The following is a 14,083-nucleotide window of genomic DNA, read 5'->3' on the forward strand; positions in this document are numbered from 1 at the left end:
GGTCGTAGCTTGACATTGGCATCGTATCCCTGTCTCAGCTTTTGGTGATAATAGGCCATATGAATCGTTGCTTTTTCCCTTCTTTCCTCGGCTAAGTCTAGATTTCTTTCCAACAACTCATCGTTACCGTCCGGAGTAAACGAAGCAGATCTCAGCGTAGGAAAGTTGTTCTCAATTGGGAGTACAGCCTCTGCCCCATAAGTCAATGAAAAGGGGGTCTCACCGGTTGACCGCCGTGGCGTTGTCCGATAGGTCCATAGAACGTGCGGGAGCTCTTCTATCCATCTTCCCTTTGCCTCATCTAGCCTTTTCTTTAGTCCGTTCACTATGACCTTGTTCACGGCCTCCACCTGCCAATTTCCCTGGGGATATGCAGGGGTGGAATATCGGTTAATGATTCCAAGCTCGTGGCAGTACTTTCTAAAGCTTTTACTGTCGAATTGAAGACCATTGTCGGAGATGAGTGTACGCGGGATTCCGAAGCGGGTGATAATGTTCTTCCAGATGAATTTCTGGGCATCCACGTCCCTAATGTTGGCCAAAGGCTCAGCCTCCACCCATTTAGTGAAGTAATCGGTCCCGACTATGATGTATCGCTTGTTCCCCGCGGCTTTAGGAAAAGGTCCGACAATATCAAGACCCCACTGCGCGAACGGCCACGGGCTAGAGAGGGGGTTGAGAACCCCTCCGGGTTGGTGAATATTCGGAGCAAATCTCTGGCACTGATCGCACTTCTTGGCGTACTCCTGGGCCTCCCTTTGCATGTTCGGCCACCAGTATCCTTGGGTGAGTGCCCTATGCGCCAGCGACCTTCCTCCGGTGTGACTTCCACAAATTCCTTCATGCAACTCCTCAAGCAGAGACTCGGACTCTTCTGGATGTACACAGAGTAGGTACGGTCCAGAATAGGAGCGCCGATATAATTGGTGGTCCTCGGATAGCCAGAACCGAGGAGCATTCCTCCGTATCTTATCGGCTTCCAGCTTTTCTTCCGGCAAGACGTCATTCTGAAGGAAGTTCTTTATGGGATCCATCCAGCAGTGACTCTTTCTGATCTGATGGACTCTGGCCGGACTTCCGCTGATAGGGCTTGCCCGGGCTAAGTCTTCAACCAGGATCATTCGCGGCAGATTGTGCGCTGAGGACGTGGCGAGTGTGGCCAGCGAGTCTGCATGGGTGTTTACACTCCTGGAGATGTGCGTCAGATTGAAAGATTCAAAATTCGTCTGTAGCCGCTTGACTTGTCCCAGATACTCTTGCATCCTGGTATCTCGAGCTTCCAGCTCACCCATCACTTGTCCGACCACTAGTCTGGAGTCCGAGAATGCTTCTATTACTGTGCCGCCCAATCTGTGAACCATCATCATCCCTTGAAGTAAGGCTTCGTATTCGGCTTCATTGTTCGTGGCCGAGAACCCGAGCCTCAAAGATTTTTCAATAGCAGCACCGTCCGGGGATATTATAACTATCCCAACTCCTGACCCTCTTTGGTTAGCCGCCCCATCCACGTAGACCTTCCATGGCCTGGTCTCGACTGCTGAAATCACGCCAACCGACTTCTCATCCAATGCTTTCTTCTCAGTCATTGTTTCTAAAGAGGGCTCAGCAAACTCTGCCACCAAGTCCGCGAGGACCTGTCCCTTGACGGAGGATCTGGGCATATATTTGATGTCAAAGGCTCCCAGGAGCGCACTCCACATGGCGATCCTGCCTGTATAGTCAGCGCTGCGAAGAACTGCTCGAAGGGGAAGCTGAGTTAAAACGATGACCGTATGCGCCTGAAAGTAATGAGGGAGCTTACGGGTCGCATGCACTATCGCCAGAATTGCCTTTTCCAAAGGAAGGTACCGTACCTCGGCTTCGTGCAATGATTTGCTCACATAGTAAACCGGCCGCTGCACCCCATTGTCATCCCGTATCAGCACCAAGCTCACAGCATGGGGAGCTACGGCAATATATGCAAACAGCACCTCATCTGCCTCAGGGCTGGACATGATGGGTGGTCGAGACAGGTAGTCCTTAAGCTGCTGGAAAGCCTGAGCGCAATCCTCCGACCATTCAAACCCTTTCCATTTGTTTATCAGGAGGTAAAAAGGCCGACATCGATCCGCCGATCGTGATATGAACCGGTTTAGTGCTGCAATCATGCCAGTGAGCTTCTGCACTTCCTTCGGATTCCGAGGAACCTGTAGGCTGTTAATGGCTTTGATCTGGTCGGGACTTACTTCTATTCCCCTGTGAGTGACCATGTACCCTAAGAATTTCCCAGACCCGACCCCAAATGAGCATTTGGAAGCATTCAGCCGCAACCGGTGCTTTCTTAAGATAGCGAAGATCGCTCCGAGGTCACTCACGTGCTCGGAAACCCTTTTGCTCTTCACAACCATGTCGTCTATATAAATCTCAATGATCTTGCCCAGCTGTGGCTCGAACATCCGAGTCATCATCCTTTGATATGTTGAGCCTGCGTTCTTCAGCCCAAACGGCATCACCTTATAATGATAGTTTCCGATGGGCGTCATGAAAGCCGTTTTTTCTTGGTCGTCAGGCGCAAGGGGTATCTGATGATAGCCTTGAAAGGCGTCCAGGAAGCTCATTCGAGGGTGGCCCACGGTTGCATCCACCAATCGGTCGATTCGGGGTAGGGGGAATGGGTCTTTCGGGCATGCCTTGTTCAGGTCCGTGAAGTCCACACAGACCCTCCACTTCCCTGTCTTCTTTCTTACCACCACTGTGTTCGCCAACCATTCGGGGTAAAAGACCTCTTTGATAGCCCCTGCCCTTTTTGATTTCGCCACCTCGTCCCTTACGGCACTGGCGTGTTCCTTCGAAGGACGTCGAGGCGGCTGTTTCTTTGGAGTTGAAGAGGGGTTGACGTTCAGGTGGTGACAAATAAAGCTGGGATCAACTCCCGGGGCGTCGTAGGCGTCCCACGCGAACACGTCGACATTCTCTCTGAGAAATCCGACCAACTCCTCTTTTTCTTGGGAAGGTAATTCAGAGCCGACCTGAAAGAACTTCTTAGGGTCGTCATTGACAGCAATCCTATCCAGACCTTCGCACCTTATCTCCTCGGCCAGCCCCTCGCCTTGGCTCGCCGAGGGAGTTGGTTGCTATAAGCTCTCCGGGACCGAGGACTTGATTGGGGGCTGATGTAAAACGGCGGCCACCATACACTTCCTAGCCACGGCTTGATCTCCTCGGAGCTCTTCCACTTGTCCTCGGGAGGGGTATTTCACTTTTTGGTGAAGTGTGGAGGTCACGGCCTCCAGGGCATGGATCCACGGCCTTGCCATTATCGTAGTGTAAGGCGAATAAGCGTCAACCACAATAAAATTTACCTCCACTATCTCCGCCCCAGTCTGTACGGGCAGTCGGATCTGCCCTTTTGGCGTGACCATCCTTCCCTCAAAACTGAGAAGAGGGGAGTCATAAGCGGCCAAATCTTCTGGCTTCAGGTTCAGCCCCTTGTATAGGTCGGGGTACATTATCTCTACCGCGCTTCCCGAATCCACCATCACCCTCTTCACGTCGAAGCCCCCGATCCTCAGCGTGACCACCAAGGCATCATCGTGGGGTTGAATAGTTCCTCTCTTATCTTCGTCCGAGAAACCCAGTACCAGAGAGCTTCCCTTTCTTGACCTTTTGGGCTCTCCTTGCCTACCCTCAGGGGGGAACCGATCAACAACTAACACCCTGGGAGTGGGTGGCCCCGTCCTTCCTGGTGCAGCAAGGATGACATGTATCGTCCCGGTGGGGGGTCCCAAGGACACGTCCTTTCGGGGCTCTTGTGTTGTTTGGCCGGGATGGCCACTTGACGGGTGCAGTAGGTGACGTAGCTTTCCTTCTCGGACCAACTGATCTAGGTGATTCCATAGATTCCTGCAGTCCTCAGTAGTATGCCCATGATCCTGATGATAGTGGCAGTACAGGTTCCGGTTACGCCTGGAAGAGTCTCCGGCCATCTTTCCTGGCCACCTGAAGTAGGGCTCATTCCGTACTTTCTCCAACGCTTGTTGTACTGGCTCCCTGAATATGGCATTCACTACCTGCGGGTTGCTCTAGCCCGCCTGTCGCGAAAAATCTCTCCTCGGCTGACCAGGATGGTGCCGTTCCGACCTGAAGTCGTTTGCTTTGGGGGGGGATAACTTTATCCTTACCCCTCCCTTGCAGTTGATCTTCCTCCACTCTTTTATACTTGTTAATCCTATCCCTCAGCTGATCGATGTTGGCAACCGGTTTACCAGTGAGGGATTTCCTCAAGCCATGGTCGGTGGGGAGCCCGCTCTTGAACGTGCTGATAGCGACCGCATCATGGTTGTCATCCAGGTCGTTGTACACCTCCCAGTATCTGTCCGAGTATGCTTTCAGAGTCTCTCCCTCGTGCATGGACAAGGACAGTAGCGAACCGAGGGGCCTGGGGACTCTGGTGCTGGTGATGAAGCGGGTGCAGAAATCCCGAGTGAGCTGCTTGTATGAGCTTACGGAATTTGCCTTTAGGCCATTGAACCACCTCATCGCCATTGATCCCAGGCTGGATGGGAAGATTTTACACATCAGGGCCTCATCTTTCGAGTAGATCGCCATCTTTTGGTTAAACTGGCTCACATGCTCTACCGGGTCCGTTCGACCGCTATAGATGGTGAATGTCGGCTGGTTGAACCGTCGAGGCAGCTTAGCCCCTTCAATTCTATACGTGAAGGGGGATCTTGAGACCTGGTCCAACGCCTTCTTCATGGCATCGTTTCCCGAGCCCCTGCTGGATGTGCTCTCATACTTCCGCACGTGGCGCGGTTCCTTTACGTAGGAAAAGGTTTCACTTGGGGGGGTCCTTGACCTCCGTCGGTAACTCACATCCTCCGCATTAGAGGACCCGTCTGAGTCTGAAGGAGATCGTTTTCGCTGGGTTCGTCGCAACTTTCTCTTCAGATCATCTATCTCTCTCTGCATGTCCTGGTGACTCTTTCGCCTCTGGGAAGCGTGGCTTCCTATCTGAGTGTGACTCTGGCTTGTCCGGATAGTTTGCACACTTCCCTCACGATCTCCCCTGTGGCCTGGGTTGACGGGGTTATTCTGCCTCGGGGACTCGACGGGTTGTGTCCGTTGGGAGTCGGCCTGGTGAGGATTCCCCTGGTGCGGATTTAGTTCTGCCATGCTTGACCGTTGCGCCTGCTGATGCCCTAGTTCTTCCCACAGACGGCGCCAATTGTGGTTGCACGATTTTCTTGGCCCAAATTCTAATGATCAGGCTTTGACCCAAGACGCAACCCACAATGAATGTTCGTAGAGAATGGGTGAAAGAACTTGGCTTCAGTGAGCCTGTTCGGTCGAATGCATGGATAAGGTGGTTGCAGAAGATAAAAGACACGGGGAAGATTTCTCAAGTCTCCTTATATTCCTTTTCTCTTTAGGTCTTCATACAGTTTTTTCCGTCCCCTTCTTTGGGGGACTGTATTACATTATATAGCTCTCCTTCTTTCATCTAAACCTTACACCTGTTGATCATCTAAGCATCCACTTGAGCGCCTGTCCCATCAGCCGCCCTCACCACTCCCTTTGTGAGTTGCAGAGGCCAAGGCGGTACTGTTCAGGGGTCTTTTCCTCATTAATGCGGCCAAGAGGTTGGTTGGGGCGCAATTAATGTGGTGGTAGCTTTTTGAGGGATATTTTGAATTTTATTCATTTTATATGTCTGGAGGGTGAACTGAATTGGTTGGGGATGGCTCTTGGTCTGGGCTTCGTGATATCCGAGGAGGAGTTTCTCCTCGGATAGGCTTCTTGGGCGTTGCTGGGATTGAGTAACGCTTCATGTGTGGCCTCTCCTCGGAAAGGAAGCTCCTCGGATGGGCCTGGATTTGGAGTGGCCCATTATTTTTGGGCCGGGCCCCACAGCAACTATTTAAAACTTGAAAAAAAAAATGATAAAGGGACTCAATAATGCAAATGTGTACTGTAAGGGCATTGGTGCTTTTTATATAGTTAATAGAAATAGAAAGTGGCACTGTAGCAATTGTTCAAAACTTGGGAAAAAAATAAAAGGACTCAATAAACCAAAAGGGGCACATTATTGTAAAAATATTGTGAAATTTATTGTGTTAGTATATGTGGGTTCTTATAAACATTTAAAAGAAAAAAAAAGTACAAACAAAAGATTGAAAAAAAAAAAAAAAAAGGCGTAGCCACTGTAGCTACGATTCCACTTGCACAAGCCAAAGTGGCACTGTAGCAACTATTCAAAACTTGGGTAAAAAAAAAAGGCTCAATAACCCAAAAGAGCACTGTAGGGGCATTGCCTCTTTTTATTGTGAAATTTATTGTGTCAGTATAATAATATATATGCAGGTTCTTATAAATATTTAAAGTGAAAAAAAAGGTACAAACGGAAGACTAAAAAAAAAAAAAATGCTGTAGCACAAGCCAAAGAGGCATTGTAGCAACTGTTCAAAACTTGGGTAAAAAAAAAGTTCAAAACTTGTGTAAAAAAAAAGCTCAATAAACCAAAAGAGTATTGTAGGAGCATTGTCTCTTTTTATATAGTTAGTAGATGTAAATGTATTTGACATATATTGAAAACGTATGCTGACTATGCTATAAACTAAGTGAGGGTTTGGATACACGTTTGCATTTAAAGTTCACTGTGCAAGAGACAAAATGCACTGTTCACATACTGTTCATGGGTCCCACGATACTATTCACACATTAAAAATTTATTTTACTACAATATTTTCAGTTTTCAATTTTCAATTTTAGTAAAAATAGGTTATATCTAAACGGCCCTAACAATTATTGGGTTGTACTGTGTCGTATTTTACTATTTCTTTGGAGTGTTTGTTTTGCTACAACCTGGTTCAACGGAGCCCATTCTGCACAACATACCAGGCCCAATTCCAGCGGGGGCCTATTTTGCAGAACGAACCAGGCCTAATTCCCAAGCCCACAAGTCTTTGTCCAAAAAGTATTCACAAATATTCTGGCACGTGTATTTTGACAAAGATGGCCCCTTCAATATCATATTAGAGCACATGCAAAGTTGAGAAATGGACCACTGCACATTTATAGTACGATAATTATTTTATAAGTAGAAGTACTTGTAAGGTGTAAAGGGTAAGAACTGAAATTTAAGTCTCTAGGAAAGAACTTCACACACATATACACTTAGATCAGACTAGAGTAGAATTTCTATCTTATATAAAAATTAAAAATTAAAAATTTAAAAAAAAATTTGAGAAAAGGTAATCGTCCGCCAAATTTGGCGTTGGCGTTCATAGATTTTGCGGGTCTTTGCAACTTACTACTAATGTACCACATCCAAAAACTTAAAATAATTTTACTTTCCAAAAAAGAAAACCCTTAAAATTATTAATCGTGGTAGCATTACTCTTTCATTTAATTAATTATGCCTGATCGAATATAAATCATTTACTCTTTCCACTGTATACATAGAATGAAAAAAATAATAATGAACACATGAAATCAGTGGTGGTTCTAGGAATATTTTATAAGGTGGTCACTAAGAAACTTAAATTTTATATACAAAATCTAAAAAAGAGATAACTTAAATATATCAATGTCAAAAAAAAAAAAAACAAAACAAAACAAAAAAACAAATACATGAAGTATTACAATTTCTTTCTACTAATAAAAAGAGAAAGATAAAAGGGATTGATTATAGATAAAATGGGAACTGAGAATGCTATAAAATGAGAGTAATGAAATGTGAGAGAATCTAAAATGATAATAGAGAAGAAAAATGAAGAAATAAAGAGAGATAATATTTTCTACAACTGCAAACCAAATCACTGAGGAGAGCAAAATTGTTGCAAATACAAAGCTAAAAAGAGCATAACTACCGACACCACCAAAGAGAACTCATGACCACAATACTTCTCTTTGTACCGTATTTAAAAGGAAAAAAAATAAAACTAGAAATTAATTTTATTGAATGGGTTGAATAAGTTACAAATTTGAATGATTATGGATTTTTATTTATGAATGGATTGAATGAGTTACAAATTTGAATAATTAGAGATTTTTATCCTTTTATTTTTTTAATAGGCTTTTTTGTTGAATAATTTGTTCACTTGTTATTTGGACTACTCTTATTTTTGTTTGAGTTATTTTATTGTTATTTGGGCTAATTTTTTTTATGTTATTTAAGCCATTTGTTTTTTAAGGTGTTAAGGATTATGTTTGGGATGTTAGAATTATTTTTAGAGTAATGCTACGTTTTCAATATTATTACAACAAATCTTATGCGAAAAAATGTTATTGGTAGATAAAAAAGTAATGTCAATATTAGACCCAAATTATAATCATTTTATCACATAAGATTTGTTGTGAAATTATTATAAAAATGTTATGAAAGTAGCATTTCTTTTATTTTTGTTGAACTCAATTTTTTGTAATTGTCTATATAACAATTGATCTAAAAGATTTGAAGAAGCCAAAAAAAAAAAAAATACTTTAGTTGTTGAGCCGAATAAAAGCTCAAATAATTAGGAAAAAAATTGTATTATTAATTACCTTAAATGAAGATAATTTTAGAAACCCATTACAAAAAGCGCACACACACGTAACCCCACATGCAAATAAGAATATATTCTACATTTATTTGACGATTAACATTTTATTATCTACCTACAAAAGAATCAAGTATGAATTGAAGAGTTTTCAACATACTCATTTACAAAAAAGTCGCTGTGATTCGGAAAAATGGAGATAAATTTATGTAAGAAGAATAACATAGCTAGATCAATATATATACTAACTGGAAATTGCACTATGAAAGTGGCAGACAGAAACTGATCAAGCTTGAAGAATGAAGTGAGCTCCTTTGATCTGCTAAAGATGATCTGATCTAAGGTTCTTTTTTTAAGTAAAAAAATGTTTAATGAGTTGGTATTAGGTCCAAAACTAATTAAAACCCAATCAGCAAGATCGAACATGTATTTAGCCCGAAGCAAAAAATAAGTCCACAAAGCCTACAATCATTTTTGGAGATAATTTTTCATTTATTTAGCTCTATGCACTGTATAAATTTACTTCTACAAAGAGATCTGCACAAACATTGCTAATTAGTTAATCATCATTCTCATTCTCCTCTAACGATCTCCCCATAGTTTCACGCGTGAAAAGAAATGTCACCACCATTCCTAACAAACAAACTATGGCAAGCATTATTAATGAGAAAGTCATTCCAATTGCTTCGGGATAAACCTTCCCTTCTCCATCATGTGAAGCCCATAAAAATCCTACAGAACCAATAATGGCCCCTACCTTCCCAGTGGCCCCAGAAATTCCATGACATGTTGATCTAAATCTTGCAGGGAAAAGCTCTGCCGGCACTATAAAAGTGGTTGTATTTGGTCCAAAATTTGCGAAGAAAAAGGTCAGAGCATAGAGGACTAAAAAACCTGTATTCGGTTTCTTGTCCCAATATTTGTAATAGGGTATCCCAAGTGCTAAATAAACCAATGCCATGAAGAAAAAACCCATCATTTGGATTTTGACTCTTCCAACCTTGTCAATGAAATAAACAGTGAACCAATAGCCTGGAATTGTGGAACATGCTGCAATAATTGCTTGGAATTTTGCAACTTGAAAAGCATCTTGATAGGCATTCAATTGTTCCTTCATTGGGAGATGATGATTATATATTTTAGATTGGAAGAGATTGCTGCTGTAAAAGACAATATCAAGAAGAAACCATGTGAAGGAGCATGAGAACAAATCACGACCATGGCGATGAAGAAATTGCTTGGAAAGGAGGGGATAGGATTGTGGACTTGGTGAGGAGACTCATGGAAGACACAAATGCTTGGAGGACGACCAAAGCTGTAAATCTGAAAGCGATATTCTTAACTAGAAAGATCTCTCATATATCAATTTCAAAAAGGACAAATTAACAACAGCAAAACCAAGATTTCACTCTATGGTCAAAATTTATAACTAACATACATGCATAGTATGTGCGCACACATATATAAGTAAAAAAAATACTCCCATTACTAAATGATGGTATATTAAACTATATATTAAACGACATTTTAACGCATACAAATATGCAAGAAACATATCACATTCATGATATTGTGAATTTTTGCTAGTTTTTTTTTTTTTTTTTTGCATGAATAAACTATTTTACATTAATTTTGAATCAAAATTTTACACACAATCCAAATGAAAGATTTATGGTTGCTAAATTAGGTCTCAAGTATTGCCAATATGAATTTTGTTATTTTGTTTTCTATGGGCCGGGCTATGAAATTGTAACAATGAGTCTTTTTTTTTTTTTGAGCCGTTGAGTATGGAGTATTTTATCCGTAATCCTTGATTTTTCTAATGTTTCGTTTTAGTCTTCCTAAGACAATTTCAATCTCATCCAAATAATGTCGTTTGTCTCCTAGAAAATACTGATATGTATAATAAATTGCTTATGTATCATTTAATTACATATTTAAAATCTTCTATTACAAAAAAAAAAAAAAAATAGTGCATTCTAATTTCACAACACACAAAGTAATAGAAATAAGAAAATGCTAACGAATGTCTTTAAAACATGGTTAACAATAAATAGTCCAAAAAAAATATATATGTATCGATTTTGAAAATGAAATCTGGCCTCACGTCTCTACACATCCTTTTTGTTAAAGTCAACGGGTTATCTAAATCTAACTAACTTCCACGACAGATTTTATTTTATTATTATTTTTTTTTTAATTTTTTAATTCCTTACAAATATATATATAGAGAGAGAGACAGAGAGAGAAGTTTTTTTTTTTTTTTTTTTGAGGATCAAAAAGGGTGGCTCACGTGTGATATCACAGCCGACCACACCCCACAGATACATCGCCTGTGAGTACCACCAGCACATAATGGTGCCCGCGACTTGGACTCCACCCATGCATTTAGAAACCAAAGTCCAAACCCCACACCTATGGGGTATGAGGACTCGAACCCGTGCCTGGCACAGCCATCAAGAAGGGGGCAACCACTAAGCCACACTATATATACACCCTACTATCCTAGACTCCTAGTATTTCAAAGTAATAATATAGTTAAAATAAATTTATTTGACCTAAAATCAGAATGTCTACACGTATATGATTTGCATCGGCAATTCTTATGTAGAGCATTGTTTCGGGACTAGCTAAGTTTTTTTTTTTTTTTTTTTTTTTGGTGGATTTATAGAAAGAAAGAAAAGATAATAATGGAAGGATAAAATTTAGTTATAAAATTATCTTATTCAATATTTATTTATTAGAGGTGAATTTTGACAAATCTATTGTTAAATTACATTTTCTTCTTGTATCTTCCATGCTTGCAAAATTTCTATAAAATTAAAGAACAATAACTGTGACCACCGCACACCCTTGACGCGATGGTCACTTCACAAGTATAACTGCTTGTGGGGTATAAGGGGGCCAGAGCCGGGATTCAAGTCTCCAGGAGGGAACTTCATACATATATACACTTAGATTATGTTAGAGTAAAATTTCTATCTTGTATTAAAAAAAAAAATCAATAACTATGTCATCAATAAATTATTTAAATTGTAAGTTTTTGTTGTTTAAAATTATGCATAAAATATAAGCTTATAAATCAAATAATAAATAATATATAACTGACACAAAATTTGATATGTACATTAAAAACATAAAGAATATGCAATTTAACGGTTAGATTTTTAAAATATGTAATAATATGAATGATATTAAATAAGATTATAGTCCTAGGTTACAATTAATTTTGTAACTAAACTTTGCCCATAATAAAATACCTGGCAGTTTCGGGCATCATCATTCGCCAATAAAATGTTAGACCAGCAGGAATTGCACCAATCATCAATATCAATCTCCATGCGAAATCTGCATCCTTGGGCGTCAGATCTTCTGCTACTCCATCAGATGCGTGTTCAAATATTGCGCACACCACCATGGTGACCATGGAAGCAGCCAAGATTCCAAAGCCCTGCATTGAAAACACGGCGGCTATGAAAGCACCACGTGTCGTGTAGTTAGAGAACTCCGACATAATCGTAGCCGACAAGGGATAGTCTCCACCAATCCCTATGCCCAGAATGAACCTGAACAACCCCAAACTCAATAGAACACACCACCTTGTAGAGCATACAGAGAACCCACATCCAAAGGAGCTGAGCACCATGATGATCAATGCGACCCCGTACACGCGGCGCCTACCGATTCGATCACCTAGCCTACCGAACGCCACTTGACCAATTGCAGTACCCAAAAGAGCGATAACCACCATGGTTGACGTTATGATTGGTGGGATCACGTACTTATGGTCCTCAGACTCGTGTTCGTAGTAGACACGTCCGATGAGTCGCATAATTGGAGGGATACAGAAAAGATCATAGGCGTCAGTGAAGAGACCCATGCCAGCAACAATGATTGCCTTGAAATGGTATAACTGAGTTTTTGCAGTGTCAAGGGCTGAAAGAACTTTTAACGACGCCATTGTGATTTCTTGCTAGGTTTGAAAAGCTAATATATAAGAAGAAGAGCCAGAAAGTGGGCATACAAAATTATTTGGGCCTCTCAGTCCCTTACTTACCAGGTAGTTTCCTTGATGTTGATGGAAAATGTTATTGACTGGGAGGTATTAACTATTTGTATCCATGATTTCAGCAACATGCTGATCGAACGTATAATGTTTACTTCACATGTTTTAGATTTTTATATCTAGAGTTCTAGATATTTAAATCATATGCTGACCCTTATTTCTTATGTTACAAAAATTTGTATTTGTAATGTGACTATGACACTAATAATGTACAATAATTATACCATTTTTATGAGAAATATAAAATATTGTAAAAAAATTAGTTGTCCTTTTCTTTTCTTATTAAAAGTTTTTAAAAATAAATTCTAAATCAAAACTTTTAGATTATCAGTTAACTTTTCTCTTATATTTATATCATATTAAATTTCAGGAGTCGCCACCAAAGGGTACAATGATTTTATAAATATTACCCCAAAAAAGAATGGTATGTATAACTGTATAAGGCCTACCCTATTCGGCGTACATAGACTTTCGGGGTTTCTTTAAGAAAGGTTTCAGCACCAAGGAAACTGAATGGTACGACCTTTTCATTTCTTTTGGATTTGAATGGGGGAGTCGGTAAGTAATATAGGTGTTAAACAAAAGGAATGGGCCTATTTGTCTCAACATGCAGCTTAATTAATAATTAAAAAGACCCAGAAAGAGACTAGAAAATTATTCTGCCTTCCTGTTTATGGTTGTGGTCTGCCTTCTACGTGCCAAATAGTTAGTTTCCTTGAAGTTGATGGAGGTGGGGGTGGGGGTGGGGGTGGGGGGAGTGTGTTATTGAAGAGTCCAAATCTTCTATCTCACTCTTTCTGCTTCACTATATACTACACAAATAAAAACATGATACATGTTTATCTATTTTATTAAATGCTAAATTTATGTCTTCTCAATTACCTAAATATGATGGGTTATTTATTTATTTATTTTAGGAAATTAAAATAATAAAAGGCATAAATTTAACATTTAATAAAATAAATGGACATGTGACATGTTTTTATTTATGGAGTATATAATGAAACTGGAAAAGTGGGACAGAAGATTTGGACTTGCTATTGAAGAAGGAGAGTTGGTATCTCATGAGCCAGGCGCATGAGACTTGCCTCTCACAAGCAGATGGGGAGCCCACTTACCAGTGAGAGGCAAGTCTCATGCACCTAGCGCATGAGAGATTTTTCCAAAGAGGGGTGCGGCCCACCTGTTTATGAGAGGCAAGTCTCACACATCTAAGCATGAGAGATTTTTCTAAAGAGGGGAAGTATTGACTATCAATCTATAATGTATCCATCATTATAGATTGATGGTCAATACCTTCCCTTATTAAGAAAAAATAAATAAATCTATAATGTGTCCATTATTATTACATAAAGATGCTGATCGAACCTAAATAATATTAATGTATAAGTCAGTCACTTTCCGTACTTATATTTGTACGGTGCAAAGACGTAATCTATATCCACTTGGTGTGCATAGATTTTCGGTTTATTTTTTTTAAAGGTTTCTTCACCAAATA

General features: G+C 40.7%; 1 pseudogene; it reads right to left on the reverse strand.

Moving 5' to 3' along the window:
• Positions 1-9,033: 9,033 nt before the first annotated feature.
• LOC115957502 lies at positions 9,034-12,480 on the reverse strand (annotated as a pseudogene).
• Positions 12,481-14,083: the final 1,603 nt, after the last annotated feature.

This window comes from Quercus lobata, chromosome 2, assembly GCF_001633185.2.
Source record: "Quercus lobata isolate SW786 chromosome 2, ValleyOak3.0 Primary Assembly, whole genome shotgun sequence".
NCBI classification, from domain to species: Eukaryota; Viridiplantae; Streptophyta; class Magnoliopsida; order Fagales; family Fagaceae; genus Quercus; species Quercus lobata.